Raw genomic sequence first — 20553 nt, 5'->3', positions numbered from 1 at the left:
ACAGTTTAGCAATTGTTCTGGGAGCCCATCCTTTTCATAGTGCCACATTTTGGTCAAAAATGGATACTTAGAAATGGAACAGCAGTAATAAAGCTACAAACAATTTCAACATTCAAAGACACAAGTTGCATATTCACTTGTAAATACCTTTATTCACAGGTGCAAATTAATCTTGTGAATGTACAACCGGAGATGTAATTTAACCCACTTCAATTTCTATCTGCATAACAGAATTTCTGTCTGAACAAATCTGTTCATATGGACAGCTTTGTGGGCATTCCCCATCGGGTCCACCTGCAAAAGTTCCAATGAGCTCACACACTAGCAATGGTCTTTGTATTAACAAAACATTTTCTGGTAGTGTACAACCAGAACATGGAAATGGGCGTCTTTTAAAGTATGAGTAAATCCACTTTAAGGATGGGAATAGGGAGGGAACACCAAATTGGAGGAGTGTAAGACCAGCGTTTTCTGAATAAGGAAACAATTTTCTCTTTGGAGAAACATATATAAAAGTAACCAAGATCAAATTAACTTCAGCATGGCATTTCAGCAAACAAAGCAAAATACACATGCCTACGTTTCTATAGGTGCATCCAGCTAGGCATGTGTGTTTATTCATAGGAATGAGTGGAAACATTCAGGAGGACTGCAGGAGTTCTTTAGTAACTCCATGAAATTCAGAGATTTATTCAAAACGCAGTTTTAAGCTCAAGCAAGTACATATCTGACTTTTAGTCACCGGAGTAATAGCTTCAGGTAAAATTGCAGCACATGCAAATCCAATTTTTTCCATGCCTGGAATTATTAGTTCTATGTCTAGACCAGATTTATTTTTTGCAGTTTTCTGTAGCGTAAACTCGACAAGAAGTTATTGGAGATCCTTACATGAGCACAGGCACATATTACATAAGGTCACATCGTTTTTTAAAATAAATTTTGGGGGAACAGCAGGAGATTAAGCGATTTACCCTGAATCACAGGACATTGAGTCGAATTCGAGCCACAAACCTGTTTCCCAAGTTTCAAAGTCAGCAGCTCAGGCAGCAATGCCACATCCCAATATTTCAGGCCTGGACATACTGGACCTTTCCTTCATGTTACAGTGACAGGGACTGCTGGCGGGTTACAGCCTGGACTTCACCTAACCCCAGTGTCTGTAAAGAGGGGGGGAGGGTAGTCAATGCTTCCCTCTGGCAGACCGTTTTCCCTGTCTCCTTGCAGTCCCAGATCACCGTCACCCCTAGCACCATCCCTGCCATTGATATTTTCTGCTTGCTCTGAGAAGGCGGAACATGTCAGTGATTTTCCTGTCAGAATTGATGAAAACTACCCAGAATATGACCTGGTACCCTGGGTCCATGTGGGTATTATCCAATGTGAGGAGACAAAGTTTAATGGATGGAATTTGTGATAAAAGACTGCATAAAGCCACCCCCCCCCTTTTAAAAAAAAAGGCTACATACACCTCAGTGGCTAACCAGAGTGTGTTTAGGAGACTGCTTAATATGTTTCTGTGATTTAAATTGTGTTTAGAAAGCGTCTGCACCACTTGTTTTTGCCTTGAAAAAGCCAAATATCTGAGTGCGCGGCAAGCAGTATTTCAGTGCTTTTCAATCTGCCCCTTATCTGAAAAGTAGACTCTGCTAGCTTAGAAGTGTGGATTCTGCCTGTCTGTATCCAAGGAGATTCTAAATAGAGCAGCAGCTCCCTCCTCCCTTCCACAAGGGCTTGGTGATTGGCTCTCTAGCTCCCAGGCAACGTGAGCCCTCCTCTAACACCTGCACAGGGCCTTTGAGTTTGTTGAGGGAACCACAAGACAGCCACCTCCATTTTGTGAGTCCAGCTTTTCCCTGTGCCCTAATAGAGCCCAGTGATCAAGAAATCCTAGGAGACTGGTAAGAGCCCCAGACTTTCTGGGAAATCTTGTTATTTGTTAAAGAGTGTTTGTACTGCTACCCATGCCTGTTTATTATAGACTCCCTGTGTTTGAGCCAGCTTGGTCTTTTTATACTGCTGTTTTTTTACCCGTGACTTTTTGGAATTCCCCTCCTAGTTTGTAACAAAAACTGCATAAAGCCACCCCCCCCCCCCCCTTTTTCTTAAAAAAAAAGGCTACATACACCTCAGTGCTAACCAGAGTGTGTTCATGAGACTGCTTAACCTGTTTCAGTGATTTAAATTGTGTTTAGAAAGTGTCTGCACCACTTGTTTTTGCCTTAAAAAAAGTCAAACATCTGAGTGCACGACAAGCATTAATTCAGTGCTTTTCAATCTGTCCCTTACCTGGAAAGTAGACTCTGCCAGCTTGGAAGTGTGGATTCTGCCAGTCTGTATCCAAGGAGATTCTGAATAGAGCAGCAACTCCCTTCTCCCTCCCACATGGGCTTGGGCTTCAGTTAACCTGGCCCTCATATAAGTTTCTATTGGTTGTTACATATGTTGCTGTGATTGGTTACTGTTGGAAAATGGGTTATTGGTAGGGCAGGTAGGTACCTACACCTAGCAACAAGCCACTAACCTCCACATAGGTACAGTTAGGTCTCAGTAAATTAATCCCAGCTCAACCCTTGGTAGCTTGGCAACGAGCGTCAAGGCTTAACTTAGGAGACAAAGTGTAAAGCATTCAAATATCACAAAACAGTAATTAAATAAAACACAGGAAACAGTTTAAAAATCCAAAACCAATTTATAAAAATAGCTTATATTTTTATCTTTAAAATGACACAAAAACGATTAAAATCGGTTCAGGGGAACCGGAGATATGAATTTTTTAAGAATTATTACTTTTCTAGCGCTTAGAAACAAAAAGCGCCAATCGGGTCATCTGGTTGCACCTCGACCGGGGCAAAGTCAAACTTTCAGGCCGACCGCGATGGAGCCCTGCTCGGCTACAGGTCGCGGGAGGCCTCGGTTAAAAAGTTACCTTCTGACTTAGTCTTTATTTTGAAGTTTTTCTTCACCGGGACGAACCTGCCAGTTGAATCCGACCTCCTGGAGCCCTTGTCCGGATACGCGATGTGGGTTTCCTCGGTGGAGACTTTTACCTTCGGACTTAGTCGTTTTTTCGAGATGAAAATCCTTCGACCGGGGTAAACCTGGATCTTGATCCGATGTCCATGGAGCCCTTCTCGGATACGATGGCTGGGAGGTCCCGGTCAACTTTTTACGTTCGGACTTAGTCTCTTTTTTGGATGTTTTTCTTTACCGGGACGAACCACGAAGTCAGGCCGGGTCGCGGTTGAGGCAAGCCGGCTAGAATTTCCGCGGCGGGTCGGTCCCTCTCTGGAGCTTTTTTCCCAAAATTCTCAAATCTTTTCCAAACTTCTGGGGCTTCACCCAGATGTTCTTTTAAGGTTCTTTTGGGGTCCACAGCTCACCCCAAGGGTCCAGAAGTTCTGTGATGGTCCTTGGGGGGTGCGGACTTCAACTCCCAGAATGCACCTGGCGCAAACTCCTTTTTGGCCACTGGACAGTGGCCAGCTGGTCGCTTTCTTCAGGAGTTGGTGCAGGGGACTCTGGTTAGCAATTTTTCACCTGTAGCAAACAGGGAGTCCCTCCTTGAACCAGTTGAAGCCAGGCAAAGTCCTTCTTGTGGTGAAGCCCAAGTGTGCAGCTGGTGCAGTCCTTCTGAGTGCAGGGTCCAGGTGCAGGCCAGGGGTCCAGCAGGGCAGTCCTTCTTCTTATTTAGTTCCTTTCTTGTTGAATTCTGGAGGGGATCTGAGGTGTGGGGGCAGGTCTGCCAGTTTTATCCTTGCTCCTGGGAGAAAAGCAGGGGGGCCCTGGTTCTCCAATCAGGGACAGGGTCGTCCCCCTGTGATGACCACTTCCTGGGAAGTGTGGCAAAAATCCATCCCAGAAGGCAACAGTCTCTAAAAATCCAACATGGATGAATCTGATTTTTGGAGGTTACATCTGGCTGAGCCCACCCACTGGTGTGGCTAAAAATCATAAACACACCCCTCTCCTGCCCTCTCCTAATCTAATCAAGGGGGCACCTAATTGTCTGGGGTTGCAGGATGTGGGGGTGTTGCTGGGTGCTGCAAATGTCCTTCTCTGCCTTTGAAGACCAGTTTGGCAGCCCTCCCCCTTCCTGCCTCACCATCTGCTGAGGGGAGATTCTCTCCCCCAAGCACATTCCTTTGTGTGAAGTCAGGCCACTTCACACCTCATCAAGGTAGCCTGGCAGAAACTGCTGCAGGCTGGCCAATCAGAGCACAGCAGCAAAAACAATGCAGAGCTGAAATTGGCAACTTTTTAGGTAAAGTCTAAACTTTTTACCTGAACTAGTTATATTAAATCCAACAACTGGAAGTTGTGGGATTTATTACAACAATCAATTTGATACCAAATTCTTGGTATGCAACATTTAAGGAGACTTTAAAATGTAAAATAAAGTCTGCCCATTCTAGCCTATGAAGGCCATTTACTTCAATGAGGGAAAAACGAATTTGGCTGTTTTTACCTCACCAGGGCTTATAAATCTATTTTTATAAAATCCCTGCTTATAGTTACATGGCACCCAGCCCTAGGGGCACATAGGGCACACCTTAGGGGTGACTTATATGTAAAAATAAGGTAGTTTAAGACTTTGGAAGTACCTTTAATTCCAAAGTCGAATTTTCATATAACTTTAATTTAAAAGCAGCCAGCAAGGCAGGCTTGCTTTTAAAATGACACTGGGCACCTCAGCAATGCACCTAGGTGTGCACCACCTATGCTGTGGTCCCTAAACCTACATGCCCTACCATATACTAGGGACTTATAGGTAGGTTAACTTAGCCAATTATAATTAGCCTAATTTGCATATCCATTTTACACAGAGCAAAGGCCCTGGGACTGGTTAGCAGTACCCAGGGCACCATCAGTGTCAGGAAAACACCAGCATAAAGTGGAAAATGGGGGCAAAAAGTTATGGGGCCTCTGCAATCAGCCCTAGTTTCTCACAGTTACTGAGACTAATATTTCTATTGTTTTAAGGATTAGGATTAGTGTTGTGATTGGTACTAGGGTTGGGATTCCCATTGGTTCATGGTTTTAGGGTTGGTGTTGTGATTGGTAGTAGGGCTGGGATTCCTATTGGTTCATGGTTTTAGGATTGGTGTTGTGATTGAAAGTAGGGTTAGAATGCCTATTGATTTGTGGTTTTAGGCTTGGTGTTGTGATTGGTAGTAGGGTTGGGTTTCCTATTGGTTTATGGTTTTGGGGTTGATGTGATTTGTACTAGGGTTGGAATTTCTATTGGTTTGTGGTTTTAGGGTTGCTGTTGTGATCGGTACTAGGGTTGGGATTCCTATTAGTTTGTGGTTTTAGGGTTACTGTTGTGATTGGTCGTCAGGACTAAGGGTGTGATTGGTTAATAGGGCTAGGTGTCCCATTGGCTCTAGGTTTGTAGGGTTACAAATCTGATTGGTTAGGGTTTGGTTCAGGTTTCTATTGGCTAATAGGGCTATTTAAGCCTAGGGGTCAGGGCTTCTCAGCCCGGGCGTCGAGGCTAAGGGTGGAGAGGACAAGGGCAGTTGCCTGTTTGGGCCTGGTCGGGACTGGTCAGGCGTACGGCCAGAAATGCTGTCCATTTTCCCATTTACGTGTAATGACCTTATTCCCTCCACTTCCTCCAACATCCAAACAAAATATCAGCAAAGACATTCAATTCATGCACCACAAACATACCTCATACAGATTGCAATGTGTCATCAACCAGCACAAAACCCCACATACCACAGCTATACACATATCCACCAGAACTACAACAGTAAGACACCTTCCTTCTCACACTAAACACTACTCTGTCCATTCCCACAAACACGTCTTGCCATTGCCCACACAACACAAAACCACATTATACATTACTTTCAGCCATCCAGATACACACTCCCTGTACCTACATACCAAAAGCACTATGCTCTATTTCCTCCTGCCAGACCACTTTTTATCATGACTATACCTAAACCTAGCCTTTCAACACACCATCCACAAATACCCTCCCCTCCTCTTCACCAATTACACACAGCCATTCACTCCTTACACTCCACTCCACCACACATATTACCTCTTCCAGTGAAAAAAACTAACACAAACACTCCTAACCCTCGTTCATCCCCTCTTACACACCTCATACAATCTTCTCCAAAACACATCAACACCCCCTGTAATATTCTAATACCACTCACCAGCACTAACTCAGATACACATCCTTCACAGGAAACCCCAACATCAATATCTCCTCTCACTATTACACAAAAACAAAACAAACCACACACATCAGCACATCAAAATAACACATACTTTCATACTTTCCATCACACCCACTCCCACCCTCATGACTACACAAATAATACAAATCCTGCCCAATCTCTACTCCTAAAAGTACACTCTTCACAAACATCTACCACAAGCACTCCAACACAGCAACATTCACTCACCCACCTCTCACCCATTGCACAATTTAGAGCCTTACATTATGATCCACATGCTCCTCCACCACCCATAATCCATACTCCTTCCACACTAAACAGATGAAAACTAAATAAATAACATGTTACTCTTCACAACTTTGCATCCCCTTGTCTATTACACAATAAAGCTACTCCACAAAAAACTACACTCATCATGTCACTCTCAGCCACCAAGTCCACCATGAACACACACAGACCCAACAAAATGCCTCCTAAGCCTGATGGAAGAGAAACACTATGTAGAAAAACTGGTCTATTGTGACCCTCATCCAGTTATCACAACTAACAACACACCTGCTACAAGCTCAAAATATACTGCTCACCCTTCCCCCCAAAAAATGACACCGCCACAAACAGACATTTTCTAAACTGCCTGCTCATAAATGCTCGATCACTCTCTAAAAACAACCACCACATCTACGACCTGCTCACTGATACACAACCTGACTTACTATTCGTAACGGAATCATGGTTGGGAGATGACATGGCCCCAGTGTTGCATGAAGCCGTTCCTCCAGGCTATCAAACCATCACATAAAACCATATAGGCAAGAGAGGAGGTGGACTACAAGCAAGCAAACAAGCAATACATCTCTGTAAAACAGACAACAATTCCATACAGGGTTGTGAGGCCCTCCTCACCAGATGCAACCCTACACCAACTTCCTCCTGTAACTTTTGCCTCCTTTACAGACCTCCACCTAACAATTCAACATTCCCAGACACTTTTTTAGATACAGATACAGTCTCAAATCTTATAACATTATACACAAGTCTATGCATTCTTGGGGACCTAAGCATTTGGTTTGACAAACCCAATATGGCCCATCCAAAAACTATCATCGCTGGCCTAGTCACATTGAACCTACATCAGATTGTACACAAGTCCACACACATCCCTGGACACATCGTAGATGTCATTTTTGCAAACCATGAACTAGTTACCGTTCAAAGCATCACGCCAATCACATGGCCAGACCACCACTTGGTAACTTTCTGACATAAAACACCACAAATCAACACACCCTCTAGCACTATACATACATCTATCGACCATGGAGCAAACTCAGTTTTGAAGACTTAGAAACACAACTAACAGCCAACACAGACCTAGACACAATTAATTCTGTTCCAAAACTTTATGAGCGGCTACAGGAAGCTTTCAATGTCCTAATACCACCCAGAAAAACTAAACAGGACAAAAGAAAACCAACACCTTGGAGAAACACAGAACTTAAAAAGATAAAGGAGCAAATCAGAAGGCTGTAATGGACCTGGCACAAAAAAACAACATTCAAGACAAACCTCAGCTACACAAACTTAACAGAATATACAAAACATTCATCAAAAAAGCTAAAGAAAGGTACTACTCAGACAGAATTCTAAATGCTAAATCTGCAATTAAAATTAAATAATTTTATAAAATTCTCAATAACTTTCAAAAACCTTAATGCATGGAAGGAAGTCATCCCACTACTCAAGATTTCACAAACTGGCAACTCATTATACAACCATGGCAGACACATTGAACTCCTATTTAAAACAGTTGAAAACCATCAGCACCAACCTATTTCCTAAAATACCCTCCAAGAGAAAAGCAACCCAGCCTCTGCACTCCTTCAAACAAATACCACAAGGTGAATTTATGGATTTAGTCAAAACAAGGAGGCCTTCCAGCTGCCCTTGTCCACCACACATCTTCAAGAACATTATTTTATCTACTTCTGCTGCCACACCTGTAAGAAGAATCATCAATAACTCTCTAACTACTGGATCTTTCCTGAAGACCTGACAAAGGCAAACACACGTCTGTTAATAAAGAAAACAAACCTGGACCCGCATGACCCCAATAACTGCAGATCAATTACAAATGGACCTTTCCTGGACAAACTGATAAAAAGAGCAGCATTCACACAGATGTCACAATTCATTGATGACAACTCAATACTTTCAGACTGCCAAACTGAATTCCACCCAGAAAGAGGCACTGAATCGGCACTCATAGCAATCTGGGATGATCTTAAAAACACAGTCGACCACAATGGAGTTGCTGCACTACTTCTCTAGGACCTCTCAGCTGCATTTGATAATGTTGACCATGACACGCTAATTCAAAGACTCCACAAAGCTGACTGCTCTCAACTAGATTGCATCCTACCTTCAAAACAGAACTAATATTATCCCTTCTCCCCCCTTCTCGTCCAAACCATATCTCACTAAGGCAAGTGTCCCCCAGGGATCAATCATCTCACCTATGCTTTTCAACATTTACATGATGTCATTGCCAGAATTGACCAATTATTTTCAACTCACATGCTACAACTATGCGGATGAAACACAAATACTACTTAAACTGGAATGACCCAAAGACATTGAAAACTCACAAATCTTTAGTTGCCTCAGAGCCGTTGATCAGTGGATGACTTGGAGCCATCTCAAACTTGATGCTTCTAAAACAGGAATATTCACATGTGGTGACTGGAAAAATTATGACCTACTGTGTGCCTGGCCTCTCTATCAGGGATCACCTCCTAAAGTATCCAAGGAAGTTAAAAACCTTGGCATTAACATGGACTCCAAGTTAACAATGAATGCCCAAGTGGACAAATTAGCACACAGTCAAGCTTCATCACCTTGAAGACTCTGCGATGCCTCTTCCCCCACCTCGGATTTCCACACAAGGTGCAGGCTATTATCTCTCTTGTACTATCTAAACTGGATTATGCCAATGGCCTCTACCATGGATCATCTCTATCTATTATGAAAAAACTACAATGTATTGAGTACTCAGCTGCCAGGCTACTATTACATGTAAAGCCACAAGCCCATATCTACCCTGCCTTGAAAGCACTACACTGGATACCCATTGCCAGAAGATCCACCTTCAGCTGCTTTGTATCACCCACAAAGCTGCACATGGAACAGGACCGCTTTTCATCAGAAACAAAGGGGGTCATTCTGACCCTGGCAGGAACAGGATGGCGGTAGGGGGTGCCGCGGGGCCCCTGGGGGCCCCTGCAGTGCCCATGCCAATGGCATGGGCACTGCAGGGGCCCCCGTAAGAGGGCCCCACAAAGTATTTCAGTGTCTGCAAAGCAGACACTGAAATACGCGACGGGTGCAACAGCACCCGTCGCACCTTCCCACTATGCCGGCTCCATTCGGAGCAGGCGTCCTCGTGGGAAGGTAGATTTGCCCTGGGCTGGCGGGCGGCCTTTTGGCGGCAGCCCGCCAGCCCAGGGCAAATCTCAAAATACCCTCAGCGGTCTTGCGACCGCGGAGCGGTATTTTGTCGGGGAAAGACTGTCGGGCGGCCTCCGCCGCCCGCCAGTCTCAGAATCACCCCCAAAATAACCAAATACATTCAACAAAGAAACCCTCACTCAAGATTGGCACCCCACCTAAAACACCACTATACCGAAAAAGACAGTAGGTGGTACATCCTTCTCTGTTCAAGCAGCCAAACTATGGAATTCATTACCCCCAAACACAAGATCCACGGATAACTATCTTGTCTTCAGAAGAGTACTCAAGAGTTGGCTCGTTCCTTCATAACCACCATATTCAAACAGCAAAGGACTGCATATGCCTATGTTGATAATATTTATAATCTGATTATATGTATATTCTAGATATGTATAGTTCTTTAAGAAATATGTATAGTTACTATTTTGTAATAATAAATTATACACATACTCTTTAAGCCTGTTTAACAAATGTAAATTTACTCACAGTTAAATATAAATATGTATTCATGTGTGTGTGTGTGTGCATGTGGGTATAAATATATGTGTGTGTACATACATATGTATGTGTTTTTATTCTATGCCTTTCATGTTTATAGGTCATTGCATAGCTCCTAGATAAGTTGTTATATTAGATACTTATTAATCCCTGCTTTCCTTTTTTATATCTTTATGAGCAAATGTTATCTTAACTATTTAATGGCAAGCATTTCACTATTGAAAAATTGAGGAAAGATAAATGAATGTTATAAAAGTACACTTATTTATTGACATCAAATATTATAAATCTTTAAAGTCTGTATTTATACAATACAACTTTATTTCTCATATTATTTTGCACATTATTATATTCCTTGCACATATATTTCCTTATTATGTATTTACATAGCTATTTATTTATTACTCTAGTCCTACTGTACTAGAGAAACAAAAAAAAATCTATATTTAAAATTCCAAAATAAATAATAAATTAAAAAATAATAAGAATAAGAATATAATTTTTACTCTTTTATAAGCTTTACTGTCTCAACCTCATCACCCTATGTCACTATCAATCTGTCCTCCATCCCCACTCTGACTAGTCCCAAACCCATTCTACTACTTTGATCTACAAAATAACCCTTCCTACGCTCTTCCCTTCTTTACCGCATCAAGCTCGACCCAAACCTCCCTCTGTTTACTACTATGATCTCCCAAACAACCCTACAAAATTCTCCCTCATTTATCTCACCTTTGACTCATCCAAAACCCCTACTGCTACTATGATCTCCCTAACCCATTTTCACAGACTCTTCCCTCCTCCATCTCTCCTTTACTCATCCCAAGCTTCATCCTATTACTATAAACTTCCAACTAACACTTCTGGATTATCCCCTCCTCTCTCCCTCTAGTCAATCCAACTAACAAATTCACATATCCATTGCTCAAATTAACTCATACTAATATTGTACTTATATTCCCCTATACTAATCCACCCCTAATTCCTCTTGGGTTCCGGGGTAGCGTCCTACTCGCCGAAACGCGCTTAGACACCTCGTCAGGGGTAGTAAGCGCTATATAAATACAACCACAATTACAATTTAGTGCAGGGATACCAGTGAGATCAGAGATTTTGGGCCCTCCAGTATCACACACCAAATTCCAGTATACTTGTAATGATGGCCTAAGCCCACAAGTTTGCAAATCAGGATCAACATTATCCTTAGGACAACTGAATGCCTGCAAAATGCATTTCTAAATGAACTGTAAATATATTGTAACAATACTTGTTAATCGTATTTATATAGCGCTAGCACATACTCCCCCTGACAAGTTGTTGGATCGCTTTCCAGCAAACAGCACACTACTCCAGAACCCAAGGTTAGAATTAAATAGGTAGTAGATTAGTAATATGTGTTTCTTCTTCCTTTGTGTATTAGTTGTGATGTAGCATTTTATATGCTCTAATTCTGAGGCCAATGATCTTTGAGTCCCTACAGGGGATTGACCTAGGGAATCAGGTAGCAATCAATACCCATTTTCTTTACATTGTATCCAATTTGGTCACACAATGAAAACAAAAAACAGAAATAAAATTAAAAGGTTATATTACAAATTAACATTCAGGTTAATGTAACCACATCTCAATAACATGCAGTAAAGATACAGAATAACAGTAGGGTAACCAGATCTTCTGAAAGAAGTTTAAACAAACTGGCATAAATCAAACAAGCAATTCTGTCACTGAGATACAAAACATCAGGAAGGTAATTTGGTGCTCAAAAACAAAGGCTGGTTAAATATTTTACACATTAGTGCAAATTAAGTCAACTAACTTAAATGAAACATAGCAATTTAGAAATTTCCTTAAAGTCTAAACTACAAAAATAAAAATCCAATTATAGGACAAAAGAGCAAAAAGTGAGAAGTAAAAATAAGACAAAAATGATTTAAAAAATAGAAAGGGAAGGTGAAGACCAAGGTGTCAGCATTTCAGAAGCTTGGTTAGGAGTGTTCTAAGGGAGTTAAGTACAAGCCTAAGCCACACTCACAAAACAAGGGGGGGAAAGGAAAGACAGAGGTCTGTACCTCTCAAAGTCTAAAGGAAGCTGCTACAATCAATTAGTGTAAGTCTTACTTAATACTGCAGAAGATCCACCAGGTACCACCCATTGATCACCCCATCACGTGGCTCATTCTTCTCACATAATTTGCAACATGTATGAATAAGGTTTCTCTCAGTGTCTCTGTGTACGTTTCAAGGTTGCTTTCTTAGACTCTCTATGAATAAGACAATAGCACATCTAGTCCCAAACTAACATTCTATGTGAAAATACCTGTTACAAAATGACTCGTTAGCTGAAAATGGAAAACAGATTCTCACGTTAAAGTAGACTCAGGCCTAGTCAGGCTAACATTAAGCTAATGCACATTTAATTTCATGTTATACTGTGCACATTTTATGTTCTACATTCATATAATATTGATTACATTAATTCAATCAATTTATGTTACAGTTAATAAAATTGAAATGTAATTATTATTACATTTACTTTGAAACTATGCAGGACTGCATTTCTCAACGTTAATCAGGAACATTAGTGCACACGCTTAGATGCAATTACATTCAAATAATATGAGGATGGTTCCTAAACTATATTAAATGATTATACTTCATTACTATGATTAAAGGTACTTAAAGATACATTTTTCTCCTAACACTACAGTGAATGCATTTCATTACTGAATTTGAGTGCACCACTTCACGTTAGTAGGATGTCAAACCACACATTGACAGATGTCTTTGGTCACATATAGGTCATAATTGTGACATCAGGGATTACAGCAAAACTCCACTGCACCTGTTGCATTCAGTTTATGCTCTTAAGATCTCATGCATTTACTGTAATGTTTTAAAGGGATAGATTAATTGATAGCAGCATAAAAAGCAGAAATATGCTTATCATCCTAGCCACTAGAGATTCAGATTAAGTGTTCTTGGCAGCCAACCATCTTTAAAGCAGCTACACTTTTCAGTGAAGAAGAGAGACATTTACTTGGTTGGATGATTACAGACAGGAACAGAAGCCTGTTCAGTCTATTATTCATTTTTCCAAGAAATGAAGATGGATACACCTTGCAAAATAATATGAAGCGCCAATAGCCACTTGAGGTCACAAACACTGTAGCACTCTCTAGGAAGGGTCCTTAATTCCAGATGCTTCCCATAACAGGAGTTTCAGCCAGCAGCTGGACTTACACATTGTGCAAGAATACCACACTTGCACAATTCTCCCACAATTCTCCCCACACACATGTTGGCAAGGAAAACCTACTAAAATGTACATGGGGAAGGCTACAAGGTGATGGAAACATTTGTGAGTTGGTCTACACTAAGAATAAATGATTTTGACTGCTGTTCCCTATTCTTGACACTGTAACTGGTATTGTGAAGGAATCTGTGAATCCTATAATTACCCATCCCCACTTTATTAGTAATGCCACTTGCAATTAGGCCGGTGGAGAATGGCCATGCACCTATGTCACCATAGACATCACTGCTCAAGGAGCCAAAAAGAAGATTTGGAGGTTGACAGTCGGATCACACCATTTCAAATTTGCTACGTTGTCATTTGGTCTTACCTAAGCCCCTTGGGTGTTCAGAAAAGTGGCAGAAGTCATAGCATACCTTCAGTGGTGGGGGATACATGTAAACTGTACCTTGACAACTAGGAGCTCAAGGGTTGCATGCTGTAGTCACAGACCACCTCTGGACAGTGGTCGGGCTATTGCTGTCCTTGGGGTTTTACATCAATGAGTGGAACTCACACCTGAGCCCTACCCAGAAGTTTCCTTCCTGGGGACTATCCTGTAAACTGTAGTGTTCAAGGCCTTTACAGTGTCACAGAGGGCATCAGATGTTCAGCATATGATGTTTTAGACTCAGTCCTTGGTCTTACTGAGGATAGCTCTGAAGCTTATTGGACTCCTGGCCTCATGCATCCTCATCGCCTCATACACCAGATGGGAAATGTGGTCCCTGCAATCGAACCTAAGAGTTCAGTGGGTGCAGCATAATGGCTACCTCTCCAACTCTGTCTATATGCCGTAAGAGATGAACCTCATGTGGTGGCAGTTGGACGCCAACCTGACAATTGACGCATCACTTTCTCTTCCCCAACCAAATGTCACGTTTGGGGAGGTCATATCGGGGAGGTGGGGAGCAGGGGGCTTTGGTCTCTGGTGGAAATCCAAGTCCATTTCACCCTTTTGGAGCTTCAGATGATCCATTGCACCATATAAACTTTCTTAGCGAGGGCTGGTGTAAGTCCTGACAGACCACCATGTGGTTCTGCAAAAAACAAAGTGGGATGGGGTCCTGGATCCTCTGCCCTGAGGTTCTGCATCACTAAAGGTAGCTAGACCCGCATAGGATATTCAACCACCTAGCAAAATCCCTGAATACCAGGGCAGATGAGCTACGCAGACATCAGCTGGTGGACTACAAGTGGCCTCTCCATCTGAGGTGGCACAGGGAATTTTCAAGCAGTGGTGCATGCCCTGGCTCTCAACTGCAGAGAACACAAAGGCCCTCATTACAACCCTGGCGGTCGGTGTTAAAGCAGCTTTAATACCGCCAACAGGCTGGCGGTAAAAAAAATTGGATTATGTCCTTGGCGGTAGCCGACATCCAAGACCGCCACTTTAACACACAGACCGCCAGGGTGGTAACGGCCGCTGGGTTTAGTGACTTTGGTCTCCAGCCCGGCGACTGCCACAATCCCACCCTCGGGATTACGACCCAGCCTACTGCCATGGTTTTCGTGCCAAACTTACTGCCATGAAAATGATGGCGGTAGGCACTATCGGTGCCAGGGAATCACTTCCCTGGCACTGATAGGGGTCTCCCCTGCCCCCCTTCCCCTCCCCAGAGTCCTTCCCCACCCTCCCCCTCCCTCTCCTGCCCCCGCACATATATACACCCGCACGCGCACCCATATACACACATGCACACACGCATACCCACCACCACCCACGCATGCACACATACATACCCACACACCACAACGCACACCAACATACCTTGTCACACACATGCATTCACAACACACAACACTCACAATCACTCATTCACGCATGCATCCAACGGGACTCACACCCGCATGCACGCATTCCAAAACATACACCCCCCACATACAAACAACACCCCCACCCACTCTCCGGTCAGAGAACCCGACTTACTTGCTTGCAGGGGGTCCTCCGGCTGGAGACGGTCTACGGTGCTGCTGCCAGCAGCAGTGTCCGCCAGCAAAACACCGCCAGGCCGTATCATTGGACATGATGCGGTTGGCGGTGTTTTGCTGGCGTGGGGGTGCTGCAGTCAGCAGCGCTGCCTTACTGCCGTCCGCCACCATGACCGTTGGCGGTGTTCCGCCAGCATTCTGGCGGTATAGTGTCAGTGGTCATGATATGCGTAGACGGCTGGTAGCCACGGCAGCGGTATGTTGGTGGCCGTCGCCGTGGCAGTAAGCGGTAGTTGCCGCCAATGTTGTAATGAAGGCCAAAGTGCCATAACTTCTGCACATTGATGTTTCCTCCAAAAAATAATAGGGAGATGCATTTAATCTACGATGGAACATGGGTCTCCTGTTTGCCTTCCCACCTCTGCTATTCCTGCCTTCAGGTCTCTGGAAAGTCGGAACAGACCATGGTCAAGGCATCCTAATAGCCCCAGACTGGGTACCTGGAGCACCTGAGTCTGAGTCTTTACCTTCTGATCCCGTTACCCAGTCTGGAGAACATACCTGTCTCAGCATCAAGAGGAGGCCCTGTAACAGAATCTCTATGACTCACATCTCCAGACATGGTGGGAAGTGACCAGTAACAATTGAATTCCTTTGATTTGTCACCTGAAATGGTAGATGTCATTTATGCAACTAGACACCAGTTCATGAAGTCCATCTGTGGCAGGCACTGAGACATGTTAATGGCCTAGTGTCTGGTAAATCACAGAGACCCTCTGCAGATGAAAAACTCTGGTGCATTGTTTATTTTGCTTGTGGCCCTGCATGTCATTGCACAGTGGTCATGTTTCAAGTTTACTTATGGGCCCTTTCTGCCTTTTTATGTCTGCCTGACTAATCATCTCTCTTTAAATCTCCAAATCTCCAATTGTGATATGTTTGATATGTCTGATGTACATTTTCCCCACAAACCCATTCATCATGCCTAACTGGGAACTAAATCCATTCTTAACACTCCTTATATGCATGCCCTTCGAGCCCATGCACAGTTGATCTCTTCTGACACTCAAGACAATCTTTCTTATCACCATCACTTCTGCACATTACGTGAGTGAACTACAGGTGCTCTCCTTTCAGCCTTTCAACATCACTTTCTTTCCAGACAAACTCACTGAGGACTCAGGCTTCCTTCCATGACCAATCAATATCGATCAACTGATCCTCAGATATTTTTGGCTCCAACAGACCCATCAAAAAGGAAGAGAAGCTGCACTGGTTTGACCATAGCAGAGCTTTGAGTTTCAGCTTTGGCCATACAAATGACCAGTGAGTGGATGATTATCTCATTGTGGGGTTCAAGGGAACTAAGAAAGGCAAGGTGGTGGAGAAGAGACATTTATCCAGGTGGGGACATGTAAATGATATTTGTACATAACATTCATGACACAATATTTATGTCAGGTTATATGTCTTTCTATGATATTCCGACATATGATCATGTGGTCTACTACTTTCAATGGCAAGCATGTTGGTAAGTTGTGAGATTTGTTAAAGAAGTGGTCTGACAGTGAGTTGCTTAGTTCCTGACAGTGATTTGTACAGGATGAGGTGCATCAAGGTTACAGATTTCAGAGATCATTTTGAAGAGTTATTTGGTTAGACATAATGCAACTGAGATGTGTGGGAGTTCTGAGACTTCTTGGCTTTCTTCTAGTTGCTTTATACTTTCTGTACAGTCGTAGAACCATTTTCCTCATTTTGGTCATAAAGGTTTTTCAATTGTCTTTTAAGGGTTCTTTATTCATTTTACTGTAACTTTACATTTGAACCAAGTTAGCCAGGTGGTATGTTTTTGAGGGGAACTGCTTTGTCAAAGTTTCCAGATAGCTGTAGGTGGAATAGATAGCCACATTTCAGTGGGTCTAGAGGTTGGGTAGCAGGCCGTATTCTACCATCTGAGAGTATGATTGGGAATTTGAGAGTGACATTCATCAAGTACTGAACACTCCAGGTGATGAGATTGTTTGCTGCTACTGATGTAAATGTTTTGCGGTGAAATTGTGCTAAAAGTAAGGCCACCAGAGTGTGTGGTCCAGAGTGCGTGATCCCAGTAATTAGTTGGTGATTACTTAGGAGTGATGAGTAATGGCATAGTTCAGGGTTGTACTTAGATCATTTGGGATGCTTGAGTTTGGGGAGGCAACACAAAAACAGAGTCCAAAAGAGTACCTGCGAGCGCACATTGAGTGACGTTGGGCAGAAGTTGAGAAAGAAGTAGACAAAGTAAGTCGAGGTGGCTTACAATGCACTAATAACTCACTCCAATATTGAGTGACGACTCATGTTAGAGATTGATAAGGAATTACATTGGTATTAGATCTTGTCAGCAAACCCAGTGATGTTGAGGTTATTTGGTGTCAGAGTGTGGCCTCAATATCAACTTAATAATACTGTCTGACAATCATATTATTTCAAAATATCATCAGTACCACAATGTTATTGGATTACTGAGGGAAGTATATTGTTTTATATCTTTTTCATTGATATCACTTTTTACAATACAGAATGCTAAATGTTTTATGTATTCTGCTCTGTTTTTATTAAATTGTTTTATAAACATTTGTTAACCAATTGCAATTTAATTTCATATCTTTTTTGAAGTTGCAATTTCTTCAGGTTGTTGTGAGGTTTATTGGGGAATTGGGCGGGAAGTTTAAATTACAAAAACATTTGATATTTTTTGCATGTTATTGTATCATTATTTTTACTGGTCATTATTGTATTTATTTCCTAATTCATTTTAATAAAAAATTATTTTTAATAAAATTATGTTTTTCAGGTTGTGGGGATTTGATGGTAATTTTTTCTTGATTAACAAGATTTTTTTTAATTAAAATTGTTTTCTCTATAAATACAATTCTAAAAAAAACGAGAAACATATTAGGGGTCCTTTTAAGTTTTAGTAAGACAGACATAAAATAAAAATATTTCCTTATATTTTGGGAACATTCGGTGTGCACTTTATTATATTTAGGAAGATTAATTATCCATTTTGGTGATGTAAGTGATATTTCTTGTCTTTCTGGTAGTATTGTAATTGTGAAGTGAAGATTTTTAGTTTAAGTACAATTTTGGGGTTTAGAGGTTGAGTTTATATTCAAATGAAAGGAAAATGTCCTTTAATTGTTAAATTGGGGACAGATGGTGCTGGGCTGTGCAGAAGATGCCTGCAGTTCTGTGAGGCTCGCCACCATTTTCAATGTCGGGCACTGTTCTGGATCCAGTGTGTCGATTGGCTGAAAATAATCTTGGGGTCAGATTCACAAAGGTAAACTTACAATTCTGTGTTAATATACAATTTTTTGGCATTCACAAACAATTAGAATAATTTTACTAATAGTGATTTTATGACTGCAGAGACTCTGCGGTCGGAATGGTGAACTCTGCACATAAATAGATAGGACAGACCTATATTTGTATTTGGAGAGGCTCCACCACGAATGTAGAGTCCTTGCAGTCATTAAATTACTATTAGTATAATTAAACTCCTAGTTTGTGAATGACACAAAAATAATAAACTTACATCAAAGTGTAAGTTTACCTTAGTGAATCAAGCCAATGTTTGGCATGCTTGGGTGTTGCGCTGAGCACCTCTAAGTCTCATATGGATCTGCCTGTTATGGATAAAGACCTCCCCTCCCAAACACCGGCAAGTTCTGTGTGTAGGCCTGGATTGTAAAGGACAATGTTTTGATGAGCTGGATGCAAAGATGACCTGTAGATGCCTCAATAGGTAGTGTAGGATGTTGGACCCCAATCTGTTTGCAACCCACCAGCTTCTATATGGCTCTGCTTGTTATGCCAGTAGAGAGTGGGCCGCACGGAAGCACCACTGGATATGCAGGTGATCACATCTGTTGTGCATTGAGGAAGATCCCCAGCTCAAGGCCCACTGCCCGATCCTAGCCTGTGAGATGACCTGGCCCTTTTTCAAGAGACCTGAGGAGGGTAGCATGTGGGCATCCCAGCTGCAATTTCCCATTGCTCTACTGCCCATGCTTTCTTTGTGCAAGCCTCTTCTCCCAGGCATCCAGGAGAGTGTTGTTTGACGGTAGAGTGTTGATTGATGTGAATTTAAGTTAAGTGGTCTGCCTGCATTGAGACATTTATTTTAGGAGATGTATGTCCTGTGGTAAAAAAGCTACTTGACTGACTGGTTTCTTAGACTGGGAGTGAAATTTCGTTTGTTCGTTAGCTTTATTTCGGTAAACATAAATACCATAAAAGCACACCACAAATCACAAATTCATAATTTTACAAAACAACAAGCTATGTATAAAAATCCTCAGAAGTAAAATGTTAAACTACATAAAAAACTTTGAACATAAACTTTTTCCCTCTAAAAGTTCATACCATATTATGGGATCATGCAAAAGTGCAGAATTTTCCATAAAAGGTATTTGGAGTCAGATACATACCTAACTAGACACAACAAATAAAATAAGAATAAAACATTTCTATTTAAAAGGTATGAGGATATATGGACATAAAAAAATCAGTGAACAATAAAAGATTAATAAATACATACATTAAAATTCACAAGTGAGTTCATCAGTGGCCACTCCCAACGTCTATTGTTAAATTTTCCCCTATTTTTTTACGCATATTCAATCTGCGATGCCAAATAGAATCTAAATATTTTGCCAGACAACAAGCCACTAAAACATAAGGGTCAGATTTAAGAACTCTCAGAGCCAATAGACAGTTCCTAAAACCCATTTTCCTACATAATGGAATAATCCAACGAGCCCTCTGTTTATGGTATGCAGAACATTGAAAGAGGACAAGGGTTATGGATTCTTCCCTAGCACAGCCCATCGGACACATCTTAGAAGTACAACTAGTATTAGTCCATTTGTGTGTCAGGATGCGCAAAGGAAGAGAACTTATCCTAAATCTGGTATACAATGCACGTGCACATGGAGAAAGTACTGTGTCCATATATTGCTCAGATTTATAGTGGCATTTGATTTTTAGAAAGCTGCCAGTCATAGATGATGATGAGACTGCAGACAATTGTGTAAGTTGGACGTTGAGCCAAAATGCATCCTTCAGAGTCTGTGTTGC

General features: G+C 41.9%; 1 long non-coding RNA gene across 1 annotated transcript in view; it reads left to right on the top strand.

Annotated features, from left to right (window-relative positions):
- Positions 1 to 20553, top strand: part of LOC138266642 (uncharacterized) — a 353542-nt gene that overhangs the window by 65868 nt on the left and 267121 nt on the right. The gene's annotated exons all lie outside the window — the stretch shown is intronic.

The sequence above is a fragment of the Pleurodeles waltl genome, chromosome 11, assembly GCF_031143425.1.
Source record: "Pleurodeles waltl isolate 20211129_DDA chromosome 11, aPleWal1.hap1.20221129, whole genome shotgun sequence".
NCBI lineage: Eukaryota > Metazoa > Chordata > Amphibia > Caudata > Salamandridae > Pleurodeles > Pleurodeles waltl.
Note: the sequence above shows the minus strand (reverse complement) of the source record. Positions and strands in the feature narration are given on the sequence as shown.